A 17402-nucleotide genomic window follows, 5' to 3' on the forward strand; every position below is an offset into this window, starting at 1 on the left:
TTCCACTATGGTATAGTTCATTTTGTTAGCTTTCCAACGCTTGGAATGGCGCATCAATCGGAGTCCGGAAACTCAAGTTATGGCCTTTATTAAATTTTTCAAAAATTGGTCTACCTCGGGTCGGCTCGAGCCAACCCATGCGTCGACCGCTCGCTCAAAATCATAATTTCTCCCTACCTCGGGTCCGCTCGCGCTGACCCATGCATCGACCGCTCGCCTGCATTTATGTCGACCGCACCTCTGTTTGCATCGACTTGCACCTCTTCTCTAAACTTTGATCGTATAGAATGAATCCCTCTTTCCTCTTTTCTCTTTTTAATCCTAGGACCCCTAATATGGTTTTCCCATCTTGTACTCACTTACTCTTCACAAATGACCACTCGTGCCCTTAATATCTCTAACACTAATATTATATATTTTACTAATTAAAATAAATCCACTTATTATTCTAATTATTCTAAATTATTTTAAAATACTCCAAAACCCCTCAGTACACATAAGCATCACACAAATCACCACAACATTACATGAATAATCAAAACATTACATAAGTCATCATAATCTCAAACATCTCAAATCATCACAAACCATCATAGGGACTCAACATATCACCACATTTTCAAATACTTCACAAATATCACTAAAACATCATATGTATCAAATTCTTCACGATAACTCATATATTCATGCCAACTTAATTAAATAAATAACTAATCTAGAATTTGGGGTGTTACACACTCTCAAGGCAAAATAATCATTCTACTAGCTCCACCAAGGTACCAGGAAGCTATTAGGATCATCAAATTATTTCTGGAAGTCCTCTAATCCAGCTTTCGATCTTCATTTGTAGAGGTACATTTTTCAAACTTGAACTCTCTCATTTATCAATCATTTTCAACAAAACTCGATTCTATCTTGTTCAGAATCATGTGAGGATCAAAATCCCTCAATTAGTTGTTATTTATTGTTGCCATATGTCATTTAATTTTATTTTGAAGTTTTAGTGTTCATACGATTTTCTGAGAAATTGATGAGATATAGTTAAAATAAATTTATGTGTGATACATTTCTAGATTCGTGGTAAAAAGACAGTGTAAGTTTCATGTTTACACTTTTCAAAATGATTGAATATTGAAAGAATTTGAATTTGAATCCATGGCTGACTTGAGGTTGAAGATGAAGTTCAATTTGTTGAAATTAGCAACCTTGAATATTTCTTCATTTTATTTTCACAACCTTGAATATTTGTTGAAATTAGCAAACTTAATTATTTTTTATTGATTTTTTATACACACCTTATTTATGTGATATATTGTTAGGCCATATTTTAAAATCTCAAAAAAAAATTGTATTTGATCATCTTTTAATTAAATAAAAAAATAGTATTTCAATACATTTTCAAGGCCTTTAAATCAAATCTTTTTCAATTGTTCATTCACCAAATGACTTGTATATGTTTGTGTGAACCAATTAGGGTTAAAATGAGTCTCTCTTAAAGATGATAACATGATCCTCATAGTTGTCCACTTAGGGTTTTGTTTAAACTTCTAAAATAGGTAGGTTTAGTGTGTGTGTGTGTAATCAAAACCCTAATTTCAATATCCTTTGATCTTCATGCAAATACCATGTTAATATTAATTTATTGCTAGGATTTCTCCTTGTTTATCCACTTGTACACATGCTTGTTGATTGACATCTTTATACTTTATACTTTGGTTATGTTTATATATATATATATATATATATATATATATATATATATATATATATATATATATATATATATATATATATATATATATATATATATATATATATATATATATATATTGTTTACTAATCCCATATGAATGAGATATCCATCCATCATCACATCTTACTCATACATACATGATATGATCTTGAGGTATGTCATTTCTTTTATTCATAACCCTTTTATACTTGAGTCTATTCATATTGAAATCTTTTTTTATGCTTCACTCACCCTTGATTTTATTCATGAATACACATGACATGTCTCACACACCACTTACTCACTCTTAAATGTTTACTTAAGATGTTTGATTCTTCATTAATGCTAAAAATTCAAAGGAATGAGAATGGTATTGAATAAAATTGTCAAGGTACTCACTATGACTTTGTGCTTAGTATTGTTAAAGCTTAGCACCCTCCCTATTTTAAAAATGGTTTTAACCTCTTTTAAATCAACCTTGGTTTTTTAATGTTAAAGCTTAACCACCACTCTTTTAAATCACCCTTGCCTTGTATTGTTAAAGTTTGACATCTTTTAAAACTTGTTAAGTATTGTTATAATAACAAAACAAAAGAATATATTATAATAAAAAAACAATAATATATATATATATATATATATATATATATATATATATATATATATATATATATATATATATATATATATTTCAAAAAGGTTCCTGTAGAGTATTACAGATGTGAGGGGTGCTAATACCTTCCCCTTGTATAACCAACACCCGAGCCTAAGATCTGTGTCTTATTTTATTAGTTTTGTTTTAAAAATTTCTTTGGGTTTTATTTAGTTCTTTTTCCCATTTCCTTTTGAAACAATAAAGCGCAGTGACAACTTTCACTAAAATACGAGCTGAGTCAATCCAATGGCCTCCAATCTCAATTTTCACCGCTAGAATAGGGAGGGTGACGGGTGAATTGGAGGGTGTGAAAGGTATCAATCCATATGGAAGTGTATGAAAAAATTCCAGCCTTTGATAAAAAAGAGTGAATGGTTAGATTGAGAGAGATTTATGTTTCAAGTTAGCGATCTATGTGATTTTCTTGAGTGAATGGACCATTGATTAAATGAAATGGATGGTGAGATAGAGTGCATTTCGGTTTTGTTCACTTTTTATACTAACATTGTAACACCCTTCTAAAACCCCGCGGAAATTTTAACAATAATCAGAGTAAAACATGAAAAGAGCATTACAACTTCCAAATAATTAAAACAATACTCATGTCATGCCATAAAAGAGAACGTTAACAAAAAATATCCAGATTAACATGTTAACACAACAGAAATTATCTTTAATATCTAAATAATGAAACAACCAGAGTCATAGACTTAAAATATCACCATAAACAAAACACCCAATGATAAGAGTTTATCAATTAACTCTAAATAACGTCCCCAGTGTTACACGACCAGAGCATGACACAGACCCAACTGACTCTAACGAATTACTTGACGAGCTAATCCTCACCATGTACAAAAGCTACTCCTCAATCTGAAAAATAACAACAGTAAGGGTGGGGCTCATTCACATTTAACCAATGTTATAGAATATAGATAATAAAATATCAATCACATATTATTCACCCAATTACAGTTACGATCAGATCCACAACAATACAATTAGTCACAACAATTACACAATCAACACGTATCATAACATTGGACAATCTTCCATTCATGTTATAATAACACAAGTAGCCTAATGCAATGCAACTACATGCATGTGGTACCAAACATGGGATAACCTATCTCATCGATCCACCATCGTCAAGGATACGGCGACACCCACTCACTAATTCCACACAATGGGAATTAGCTACCACTGATCAACCATCGTCAAGGATCAGCCACATAATGATTATGAAATGCATGCATCAAGCATAACATGCTCATCATCAACCTTAATCAACCATATGTCATAATCATCAACCAACACAACAATCAATAGCCACACACAGTTTCTGCTATCCTCAACTATAACAAAACACATATTTTACATCGACAATATATGTATATCAACCACCAGTTACAACCACGGCATCATAACAAATAAAACATTGACCTTAGTACCTGTACGCATAAACTATCACCACCAATTAAAATCGAGAGTTTTAATATAAAATCGAGTCACGACTCAAAACACCATTTTATTGTATAAATCATTAAATTAGCTTTGCTATGCTCGAAACGGCACCAAAATCCAATTTACGGTTTAAAAGTTAGGAGTTTTTAAAGTTAAGTGGAAATTAGGAAAAATCTGTGGAACCCAATTCCTCCCCATCTGGGAACCGGTTCCTGAAATCCTTCAGAAACACCTCTCTGGTTTTTGTACCAGGAATCGGGTTGTCCCTACGCGGGAACCGGTTCCTACTGAACAGAATCACCTCGTTTTGGGTTTCTACTACGGGAACCCGGTTCCTCCCAACTGGGAACCGGTTCCTGACGCTGCTGTAGCAGAAAAAACTCCAATTTTACAGTACCGTAGCAACCCGAATCCATACCAATTTGCACCCGAATGTATTATAACATCAAACAGCAACAAAAAACACAAATTGGCACATTTATAACACATTTCAACCATTCAATTAACACCATACATGATCAATACAAACAATATTAATCAATTCCCCAAAACCTAAAATTCTACAACCTAAACATAACTCGATTGATACAAACAACATGTTCAATCCATCCTACTACCTATAATCCCATAATAGAAGATAAATGGAAGAGTCCCCCCTTACCTGGAGGTTGATTCTTCGCTCTTCCTCTCTTCGCACTTCTCCGCTTCTCTATTCTTTCACGTTCAGACTTCTCTTCTTTTTGGTTCTATTCCTCTTTTATCACAATCCTTTATTTTGTGAAAAATAAAACTATTCCAATTATCAATAGGGCCTACTAACACACCCCCCTCTTTACTAATTACAGCTTAAGCCCATTTGTTTAATTCTCACAATTCTCAATAATTCCAAATAATTCCCATAATTCAATTAAATTAATTTAAATTTAATTACGAAAAATAGGGAGTGTTACAACTCTCCCCCACTAAAAGAGTTTTCATCCTCAAAAACATACCATAGGCAAAGAGTTCCGAGTAGGAATCCATCATCTGACTTTCCAGTTCCCAGGTCACATTTCCACCTGCTGGTCCTCCCCAAGCTACTCTGACCAGTGCTATCTCTTTGCCACACAATTGTTTCAGCTTCCGATCTTCGATCCTCATAGGTAAAGCTTCAACTGTTAGATTATCCCTTACCTGCACATCATCTACTTAGATCACATGGGATGAGTCGGCTATGTATTTCCTCAACTGCGATACATGGAATACATCGTGCAAATTCGCAAGTGTTGGTGGCAACACAATACGATAATCCACCTCTCCAACCCTCTCTGTAATCTGATACGGACCAATGAAACGTGAAGTCAACTTCCTTGATTTCAATGCTCTACCAATAACAGTCGGAGGAGTCACCCTCAAGAACATATGATCTCCTTCTTGAAATTCAAGTGTCATCCGTCTTTTATCATGGTAGCTCTTCTGGCGACTCTGAGAAGCCTTCATCTTCTCCAGAATCAATTTAATATTCTCCGTAGTCTCCTGTACAATTTCTGGTCCAATCACCGTACTCTCACCAGATTCATACCAACACAATGGTATTCTACATCTCCTACCATACAAAGCTTCAAATGGAGCCATACCAATGCTCGAATGAAAACTAATATTGTAGGTAAATTCAATCAACGGCAAATAACTATCCCATGCACCACCTTTTTCCAATACACAGGCACGCAACAGATCTTCCAATGATTGAATTGTCCTCTCAGTTTGACCATCAGTCTGCGGATGATAAGCAGAACTCAACCTCAATTTAGTACCCAAAGCCTTCTGCAAACCTTCCCAGAATCGAGATGTAAACCTTGGATCTCTATCTGACACGATACTCGAAGGAATACCATGCAGACTTACTATCTTCTCAATATACAATTAAGCTAACCTCTCCATCGGATAATCCATTCTCATCGGTATAAAGTGAGCAGACTTCGTCAACCTGTCCACAATAACCCAAATAGCTTCACAATTAATCTCCATCCTCGGCAACCCAGAAACAAAATCCATAGATATACTATCCCACTTCCATTCAGGAATAAATAACGGTTGCATAGCTCCATACGGCTTCTGATGCTCAATCTTCGACTTCTGGCAAGTCAAACAAACATAATCAAATTCAGCTATTTCTTTTTCATTCCAGGCCACCAAAACAGCTTCTTCAAGTCATGATACATCTTGGTTGAATGATAGAAAAACACTTAGAAAGGGGGGGGGGTTTGAATAAGTGTGACTTTAAAAACTCTTAAGATAAAAACAACTGCACAATGATTTTTATCCTGGTTCGTTGTTAACGAAACTACTCTAGTCCACCCCCTTAGAGTGATTTACCTCACATGAGGATTTAATCCACTAATCAACCTTGATTACAATGGTTTTCCACTTAGATACCTTCTAAGTCTTCTAGAGTATTCTGATCACACCTTGATCACTCTAGGAACCTTTTACAAATGAATGTAAAATAAATTCTTACAAGAGTATTACAATGCTTCTTAATAAGCTATAATCACAACTGTGATATTTCTCTTAAGTTCTAAGATTAAAATCTCACTAAGATATTACAATGAAGTGAGGTTGAAGATGAAGTTTTATAGCTCTTTAATTCAGCAGCGTTTCAGCAAGATTGAAAGAGTTGTTCGTAAGTTGGTTGTAAATTCGTAACATTGCTTATGATCAGAACTTCACTATTTATAGGCGTTTTGAGAAGATGACCGTTGGGAGCATTTAATGCTTTGCGTGATCCGTACAGCATTGCATTTAATGTTTCACTCTTTTGTCAACTACCTCGAGCCTTGCTTTTCCTGCTTTTACTGACTTTGCCTTTAATAGCTTCTAACGTTCCTTTTGTCAGTTAGCGTATCCTGCCATCTTGTACTTGCTTTTGATCTGATGTTTGTAGATACATCGTTTGAATTAATTAGAGTCAAACAGCTTGGTGTAGTGCATCTTCTTGTCTTCTGACTTTGAAGTGCTTCTAGCGTGATACCATAAGAACTTCAGTGCTTCTGCTTTTGATCTCAAGTTCTTCTGATGCTTCAATAGACCATGTTCTGATTCTGCTTGACCATCTTCTGATGTCTTGCTAGAGCATGTTCTGATGTTGCATACTTGAACCTTCTGAGTCAGTGCTTCTTGCGCTGAATTGTGCATACTCTTTATAAATTTCCTGAAATGGAAATTGCATAGGAATAGAGTACCACATTGTCTTAAGCAAAATTCATATACATTGTTATCATCAAAACTAAGAATATTGATCAGAACAATTCTTGTTCTAACAATCTCCCCCTTTTTGATGATGACAAAAACATATATAATTGATATGAATTTGCAATCAGAATCACAGATGACCAAAGACAATCACACAGTTATAGCATAAGCATATAAACATAGTGTGTGAATATGTTTCCCCCTGAGATTAACAATCTCCCCATGAGATTAACAATTTCCCCCTGAAACAAATACTGGAAGAATTTACACATAAAAGACTTCCCTGAGTATTTTCCATTTCAGTTGAGACGTTCACATTTGCTTAGAACTTCAGAACATTCAGAGCTTCTGCTTCTTGCTTCCATAGGACAGCTTCAGAGCTTTAAATTTCTTCTTGAATCATTGCATGCTTGATTGTATCAGAATATTCTTGAATGTACCAGAGCATCATCAGAGCATCTTTACATCTTGAAATGTTTCAGAACAAAACTAGACAACAAGAGTCAGAACATGAATGAATCAGAATATTCTTTTAAGAAAGAACATGTATCAGAGCAAATAATTCTTAAAAGAAATATGTATCAGATCATATAATATGTATCAGAACATATAATATGTATCAGAACATATAAGGGATAAGAATGTGTTAGAGCATATTCTGTCACAAGAATATCAGAACATTCTTCTTTCTTGCTTCTGATCTTGAAGCTTCACAGCACTAAGCTTGCTTCAATTTCCATGAGCACGTTTCTTTACAGAATTGCGTTTCCCCATGTCTTTGCTTCTCATGTTGGGCTTTTTCAGAATATCTTCAATCCTGCAAAAATCTCAAAGACATAGAACTTGCAAACATAGAACTTGCAAATAATGTTAGAAATGTTGAGACTTATTCCCAGCAACTGATATAATAAATCAAATCAATTATCACGTTTTCTCCCCCTTTTTGTCATAACATCAAAAAGCATAAAAGATTCAGATGAAAAACAAACAATATGAGAGAAGAGAAGGTTTCATTGATTCATCAAAAAATATCAGAAGATACAAAATAGAGAAGCAGATGCAGAAAACAGATGCAAGAAACAAGAGATAACTAAGACAAAAAAGACTACGACTAGCCTAGCCTAGAAACTATCTTGGCTATAAGGCCTTGAATCTCAGAAGTGCTTTCAGATTGCTTCTTCATGAATGAGCGAAACTCAGTGTGAGTATCTTCATGCTTATCCAAGCGAGAAGCTAGATCAGCTTGATTCTTTTGAAGAGCCTCCATAGTCTTCACCAGAAGAGAGGGTTCACCAGAAGAAGCTTCACAGCCATCATTCAGAGGAATAGCATGCCCAACAGAAGCATCTATCATGAGAATATCATCTTGATTTTCCTCAACAGGAAGTTTCCCAGCAGGATGATTCTCAGCACTTTGCTTCTCAGCATCAGCTTCTACCATAGAAGCATCTTCAGAATAATCTGGAGCAGGAAGATCAGAATCTTCATTCTCAAGAGCCTGAAGAATCTCAGCCAGATTCTTTGGAGGTGCGGGAGCAGCAACTTCTGATGGATATTCAAGCTCAGGAATAACCATGTTTGGTGCCTTTTCAGAAGGATTCTCCCTTAGCCAGTTGAATAGCCACTGGAAATCTCCAGTCAGAACAGAATATGGGGGCTTCCACACGACCATGGCAAGACAAGGCGCTTGGTCAGACACATCTTCTACAAGCTCATCAAGAAATTCTTTTTCTTCAAGACAATACCTGCCCTTGAGATGACTGACCCAGAATTCTTCATAGGATCTTAAAAATCCAAGATGACCAGGAGCTTCTGCTTCACACACCTTCTGAAGCTTCCAGAACTCATAGTTCATCTTTCTTCTGAAGATCCTCCAAAGATTTCTCATTTCAACATCATCCATCCTGGCATGATGTGCTGCCTTCAACGTCTCTAAACCTGTCTCCATTTTTTAGTTTTAACAACTCAAAACGTACACCAACAGAAAATTCCCGGTGGGATTTGAGTCTGGTGATAGCAGAATCTGGGTTCAGAAAGAAGTAAGGTTGGGGTTCTCTATCAAGAGAAAGAAAGGATTCTACTTCTTCTGACTCAGCGTCCAATACCACAAGATCAGGTTCAAGACGGGGTTTAGGAGTGAAATTGCATTCACAAAACAATTGAGCCAAAGAACCAGTACTTTTAGATTCTGATTTAGGTGAATTGTTGGTGACAGGGTTAGCAATGAGGGAATAGTTTGCATGAGATGGAGGTTGAGAAATGGAGATATTTGAGTGAGGAGGATAGAGAGTTTGAAGGGGTTGAATATTTAGGACGAGTGTATCAATGGGATGGTCAGAAGCAGGGTTGGTTATTGGTGAAGGAGGAGGAGTAAGAACTTTGGTAATGGGTGAAGAAGGAGGGGTAAGAACTTTGGTAGGTTAAGGGGATTCAGCAGGGGCTGTTTGTGGTTGATTTTCTGGTTGAGAAGGTTGGGGAACTTCTGTTGGTACAAATTCTAAATTTAAAACAGAAACAGAGTCAGGTTCAGAAATATGTATACCTTTGGATTTCTTCTGAGACCCTTCAGAATCAGCCTCGAGTCCTTTTCTCTTCTTCTTCTCATAAACAGACCTTACCTTGCCCAGAGCAATTTCTCTCTTTCTGGCAGTTTCCTTCTGTTGTTCTTCCTTATTCATTTCTTCTTCTTGCTGAATCACAGCTTCTTGAATCACTTCTTCTTGTGCAACAACTTCCTTTTTCTTTTTATTTTTCTTCCTCTTCTTCTTTTCTACTTCCTTCTCATCCTCTGCTTTCTTTTCTTTCTTCGACTTGCTCTTCTTCTTCTTTTTCTCACCAGCTTCTTGTTCTATATTCTCATTTTCAACTAAAACTTCTTGATTTTCTTCAGCTACAGCTTCTTCCACAGCAACATTCTCATCAACAACTGCAACAACTTCTTCTTGATTATTTATCTCCTCATTGACAGAAGGACGATCAAACTTACGCTTTGTCCTTCTTTCTTTCTGGGCAGTAACTTATGGAGCAGCTTCTGAAACATCTTCTGAAGCTACAGGCTTGGAAGTAGAGGCTTTCTGACTTCCTTTCTTGACAACGTTTAGATACTTAACTTTATTAACTTGGTTGTTCATTTAAGAAGAATGCTTCAAACTCAGCTAGTACAGGTGTCGCTACCGCGAAAATTAACAGAGTCGCCACTAACATATTTATCCTGAAAAGGAAGGGAATGCCAGCAAACCACAAAACAAAACAACGGTCTCACGACCAGAGAAAAAGGGTAAGGGAGTCGGTTACGCGAGGGGAAGATATTAGCACCCCACGCGCCCATCGTACTCGATGGTATCCACGCCTGTGTCTAAAACTATGGGTGTGTAAGAAAACTGCGCTAACTTGGACTAAAATGCATGCAAAATGTAGGGAAAAGAAAGAGTTATACTCGCACGGGCCCTACCCCGCTTCCTACGTATCCTTTTTGAGGAATCAGAGGTACTGTAGCTCGGCTAACTAATTTCTGTTTGTTTTGTGTTTTTTAGGTGAACGAGTTACATTCACACTCTGTTGCTCGATCTTTGGAGGCTTAAACTTGGTAATGGAGCGGAAATAACAAGCTCTTAAGAAAAGAAAATCAAAGAGTGTGGTTTGTGTTTTGAGGAATGCATGAGGAAAACCTAAGCTACGGAGGAAAGCTTGCTACCTAATGTTATCATACAAAGGGTACAAGTCTAAACTAAACTAGCAACCTACGGGGGAAAAGGGAAGCAAACAAATAGCACACAAACGAGCATCCGCTTGTAAAGCAAACAAACCAACGGCACTGGCCGAATGGTAGAAATGCGGTCCCGCCATAGCCAAGGGGTGCAACTCAACCCAAGTCAACCAAGCATTAGACCTCGCGAAAATGATCGGGCCATAGACAAGAGGAGCGGATCCCTCTTAGCAACCAAGCCGTCACGGATCGTAAAGGAAAACGGTGCGTGCGTACACCGAGCATCAACATCGAGTGACGCGAGCTATAGGAAAGGCGGGGGTCCGATTGCATGAACCCTTTTCCTGACATACTCGATAACAAGATCTTGTGCAAGTTCAGAAGCGAGCAACGCGTAGCGTGCGCATACTGAACAGACTCGATGAGACTGGGCGGGGGTTGATTGCTAACCCTTTCCGCATGCCTTCCACGAGGACTTAACGGAGTGCTATATAGGACTTATTACACCAAGACTCCCTGCCGCGAAGCACAAATATAAACACACCAACAAAAACAGAGCCTCTTTCGAGGGTTTGGCTAGATGCATGTCTAGGTCCTACTTCTCATGTTATAGGATGATGCGGAAAGCGATAAAGTGCGAGAAAAATAAAATGAAACGAAATCAATACCAAACGGATGATGATGCGTAAACTACAGCGACGAGAGAAAGAAAACTAAGAATCCCGCGAGCGAGCTAGCAAAGCAAAAGTAAATGGTCAGCACACCGATTAGCCATGAAAGTACACAAAGGTTGACATGCGCGTCAAGCACAATCACAATACACCTGCAAAAGGAACAAGCAAACCAAACAAGCAGATATAAAGTAATAGAGGCGTGTCTCCAGGACGAGAACACGACATAAGTGAATGGAATCGTGTTCCGCAAGTAAAGAGGAACACTCAAGTAATAAGCGCCGGTCGGTGACTATCCAAAAGCCTTGCACACTAGCACACAAGTTAGAGATAACAAACATCGCAATTGGAATTGCATTATTGCATTCTAATCTAGAAGAAAATGAATAACTAATGCAAACATGAAATGAACAACAAAATGTCAAGGGGAAAACAAAGATGAATAAACCACAATCAATCAATGCCAATCATCTCACAAGATAGCACGTTTCACAAGCTTTCTGACGATATAAAGAACGCGCAAATTGGAGTTACGAGTAAAAAGATATGAAAGATTAAAGTTAGGAAGTAAAGGAAGCAAAATTAGGTCGACCTACTTTCGACCTAGGTCGACCTAACAGGTCCAGAAACAAAAGAAACAGCTCCAGGTCGACCTAAACTCACCCTGGGTCGACCTAACAGGTCCATAATCAAAAATTGAAGGATTTAGGTCGACCTAAACTCATCCCGGGTCACCCTAACAGTGCCAGAATCGAAAATGAAGGTTTTAGGTCGACCTAAACTCATCCTGGGTCGACCTAACAGTGCCAAATGCCAAAAATTGAATTTTCTTGCAAGGAAACAAGATGTCATTCTTCATGAATGTTCAGCATACAAGCAATTATCAAACATGCAATGCTATAAGTCAAGAGCAAACACATTATTCAGCAAATTGATTGGTCTTAAAGAGAAAAATTAAACATTCCATCGAACAATTAGCATGCAAGCATTGAATCGTAAGCATTGTGATTATATCATCAAGAGTAATCGTTATCAAACCTCAAATGGCATCAATTTAGCGTAGGCATCATGAATTATCATTCCACAATCAATCATCACATGCTAGAACTCAAAATTAAGCACAAATGCTTCACACATTCAAATCATCGAACACTTAGCATGCAATTTCTTGGATCATAAGCAACATGCATGTGGCATCATCAACAATTCAACGGTGAATCTCAAATTCAATCAAATAATCAAGATCAATACAAATCAATCAATCAACAAGCAATTATCCTCATCAATTATCATAGATCCATCATTCACAATAAAAAATTATCATGATCAATGTCGAATTAAGCAACAAAAACAATGATCTAGCAAGGTTTGTAGTGAATTTACCGGATCGAATGAAGAGAAAGAGATCGGATGAACACGAACGTGAACACGACGCGAACACGAACGAGATCTGAGAGATGTGAGGTAGAGAGAGGCGCGTGAGATCCTTTGATAGGAGGAGAGATGCGCGACACTTCAATCGGAGGAGAAGATCTTGATTTGTGCTTTGATCTTCATTTGTTCTTAAGATTTGATCTTGAATTGATGAAGTTTTTGTGAGTTTTTGTGGTTTTGATTCAAGAAAATTGAGAGAGAATTGAGAGAAAGTGTTTTTGATCTTTTGGGTGAAATTGAGTTTATGAGAGTCCTCCTTTTTGTGAAGAGCAAAAAGTTTATATATTGTCAACGCGAAATGTCCAAATTGCCCTCGGTAGGTCTTATTTTGACTCGTTTTTAAGGAAACTTGGTTCGGCTCTGAATTCCGGAATGAAACCAATGCCATTGTGAAGATGACCAAATTTGTGACTCGTCGCCGCGAGAATCGTCTCGATCCGATAAGCGATGAAGAAATTACGCGCGTTTGAATGATGAGAAATGTCGATTCATCTGGCGCGACTTTGCAGAATTTTGTGAGTACCGCTCAAAGAACTCGATAAAACTCCATCTTCGGCTCAAAATCTGAACAGGCATGTGTGACGAAGAATCAAAGCTAACAAAATTTCTGAGAAAATGCCGCCGGGTGGACCTCATACAATTAAAATCGAAGAAGTTATGAATTTTCGAACTCGGCGCGACATACTCGAAAACACATTTTTTACCGAAAAACTACGACATTCTTCAAAATGCTGGGCATTTTCAGTGCATAATTGGCCTTCAGTCCGAACATATGAAATCTCGGTAATAATGACACGGAGCTCCAGTTAAATTTTCAAGCGAATCCGACGAGCGGATTGTGAGATATGAATTTTCTGAGATCTGAAACCCTACATTCAGCACCATTTTTCAATGCGAAATCTCAAGTAATTTGCAAATCTGGCAACCTTCCTCAAAGAATTGGCTTTTGAGCCGAACATGAAAGTCGTAGATATCGTCGAAAAAGTCGGGGCATTGCGGGAACTCCACCCATATCTGTCGCACGCTCGCGAAAATCAGACAGAGTCGCCACCAATATATTTATCCCATAAGGGAAAGGAATATCAGAAAACCTAGAATAAGGATAAGAGAAGGTCTTGCGACCAGAGATAAGGTACGGGAGTCGGTTACGCGAGGGGAAGGTACTAGCACCCCTCACGCCCATCGTACTCGATGGTATCCACCTATGTTTGTTCTATTCTAAGGGTGTATAAATCTAAAGCTTAATCACTAAGGGAATACATGAAAATGAAAGAAAAGAAACACGGGGAAAATAAGGTTTATAAATAGTTGTGCTCGCTTAGGCCCCGCGACCTAATGCCTACGTATCCTTTTCAGGAATCAGAGCGCCGTAGTTCGGCTCCATATTTTTTGTTTGTTTTTGTGTTTTTTAGTTGAACAGTTACGTTCGCACTCCGCTGCTCGACCTCTGGAGTCTTAAGCTGGGAATGGAGCGGAAGTAACGTGTCCGATTAGGAGAAAGAATGCCCTGAAGGCAAGAGAAAGAATGCCTCGGAGGCAAGAGAGAGAAGATGAAAATTGGTTTGTGTCTTTTAGGTGTAATTCCATGATGGACGAAAACCCACTACAAGGCTTCGCATCACTTCCTTACTTTGTTTAGGTCCAAGCCTTTATTAGATATTTTGAAATGTTTTTGTTTAGGTGTCTTTTAAGGGAAATTAATTTGTGACTTGAATCATGCCATAAAAAGGAGTTTTTGAATATTTAGAGAATGCACATCGAGGCCTACGCCACAATCGTTTCTCTAAATGAAATACAGTTTTTGAATAATTAGAGAATGCACATCGAGGCCTACGCCACAATCGTTTCTCTAAATAACGGTTAAGAAATACACCGAGGCCTACGCCTCAATCATTTCTCTTCCGCTAAGTGGGAAAGAACATACATCGGGGCCTACGCCCCAATCATTTCTTTCACACTAAAAAAAAGCATTTAGCATGATTCGCGTCGTCCTTTATTAATGTTTTAAAGTTGAAAAGAAAAAGGAAAAAGAACTAGCCTAAAATGAATAACTAGCCTAATGTTACGATGGGAATTCTAGATCCTAATGGCATGAAGATATAAGCATAAGCGGAGATCGAAATTACAAGTAAAAATACAAGTAAATAACGATACAAAAATTAGTGTAAAATGGCTAACATAAACACCTGAAAATATGGTACAAAACATGATTCAAAATATTGCACAAAATGAATTAAAAGATACTATTTTTTATTGATTTTTTTACATGACAAAAACAAGAATTCTAATCAAACAAAAAGAATTAAAATAGAAGACTAAACTAATATGTCAAAATTATGTATTAAAGTCTAAGAATGATAGGAAAAATTAGTATTTTTAATGTCTAAAAGAAATGACAAAAATCTAATTAAAACCTAAATTATACTAATGGGACAGGGGGTGAACAGCAATAGGGCGCAGGCCCAAGTCTTAGCAGGCCCCTAAGGGCGTTTTTTATGTTCACAGATTACTGGCCAAAAACGGGTTGCAATGGGCCAAAAGAGAGGTGCATGGATGCAATTCGGTGGCCCAGATTAGGGTTTTTTGTTCTATTCAGCACACCAAAAAAGGTGGTGAACGGGCCACTATGGGGGTGTGAGTTGAAACTCGATGAAGGCCCAAAATTTTTGTGTGATTTTGTTGTTAACAGATTATCATTTTTGATCCATTTTATTATCAGATTAATCAAAAAATAATAATTAATAAAACAAGTAATTGAAATAAAAAGGAAGAATAAAATTGGGAACTAGGGTTACCAAGAGTGACGATTCAGCTTCTCCTCTCTTCTTCTTTCTTCGCGATGGGGTCGGCGCAGCTTACCTTCGAGCAACCATGACACCACCGTGCGCGGCCTCTTCCTCCGCCTAGACTCTTTATCGAACCTCCGCTCATCTCTCTCATCTCTCCGATTCAAACACAAACTTCATCGCGGATTACGCGTGCTCGAGGCTCGTTCTCAATCTCTCGTCACATAATTACGAAACCCTGAAAAATGAGCTTCGCGACACCGGAGATCGAAGATTCAGAACGTGGTGACGCTACTCGGTGATTCTACGGGATTGTCGTTGTGCGATGATGAGCGGTGACATTGTTGTGTCTCTGAATTCGACGATGAAGAACAAGCGCATAATCGCTTCAAGAGCTCAGGTAATGTTGTATTCCCTCTTTTGAATTCGTTTGTATCCTTCTGAGATCTAGTGCGTTGCGAGGATGAAGCTTCACGATATATTGAACTTCGTTGTTGTTTACAGTGATGGAAATATGAAGGCGAAGTTGTTTCTTGAGGGATGCTTCGATGAAGATGAAGATTTCTGAAGGTTGAATGGAAGTGATTCAGAATGCGACAAATGATTGGTGTGAATTGAGGATGGTTCTGAGGCAGTGGCGGATTGAAGGTTGAGAAGTAGAGTTTTTTCGTTATGATTTTGCAGGTTGATGATGAAGATCGAAGTCCAAAAATGATGAGACTTGAAGTGGAGAAGGCAAAGGTTGAAGAAGGGTTATGAAGTGAAGATGAAGATGATGCAGAGAGATCGAAAAGCGAGAGATGAATGGAGGAAGAGAAGATTGAAAATGGTGAAAAATGGTGGAGGGAGCGAGAGACTGAAGCTGCGGAAGAAGGTGATCATATATAGGTGAGTTTCTCTGACTTTTCTGTTATATTCTCATTCTGTTAGGAAGTTAGAATTCGGTTAGGGACTGTTTGCAGTTTGTTGGTTATTTCTGTTAGTAGGTTGTTAGAGTTGGTTATGCTGACAGTTAGAAGTAGGTTTGTTATTGACAGTTATGGGTTATGATAGGAAGAAGTTAGGGAATGATAGTTATAGGTGGTTAAAAGGTTATTACAAAGTGGTTAAAATTCTGTTAGAAGTTAGTTTGGAATTGGTTCCAAGGTTAGTTGAAACTGAATTGTGTTTAAAAGAAAATGATTAGGGAGGGTTAACTGAGATGGTTAGGAGGTTTAGTTAGGAAACTGTTATGGTAGTTACAAGGGGTTTATTTCTGAATTTAGATAGTGTATTGGTCTTGACTGCGGATGTATATGAATGTGTATGGGGTTTGAATGACATGCAGCAGGGCTATCTTGATGTACTTTTTTGTGTATAATGCATTTGAGATGAATTGTTTTAAAGTGTGGCTGTTAGGGATTATGCAGGGCTGTTTTAAATGTGGTTTGGATTTGAAATGATAATTTAAGCTTGGATTCTGTTTGTTGCAGGTTTGCAAGCTCTATGATGGCACAATGTAGGTTGGAAAAAGTTATAAACAAAGGGCATGCTTGGACTGGATTCTTGCATTCTGAACCGACTAGCTTTTTGGACTATGAAGCGGGTCCAGTACTAAATTTGAACAAATCCATGGCATGGGAAACTTCTTGGAGAGAAGGCACACGATTGAAAGATCAGGACAAAGGACTTTAGGAAATTCTAGTAGACTTTGTATAGACTTTCTTGTATGAATTTTCTCATG

The sequence above is a fragment of the Vicia villosa genome, linkage group LG7 (genome assembly GCF_029867415.1).
Source record: "Vicia villosa cultivar HV-30 ecotype Madison, WI linkage group LG7, Vvil1.0, whole genome shotgun sequence".
Taxonomy (NCBI): domain Eukaryota; kingdom Viridiplantae; phylum Streptophyta; class Magnoliopsida; order Fabales; family Fabaceae; genus Vicia; species Vicia villosa.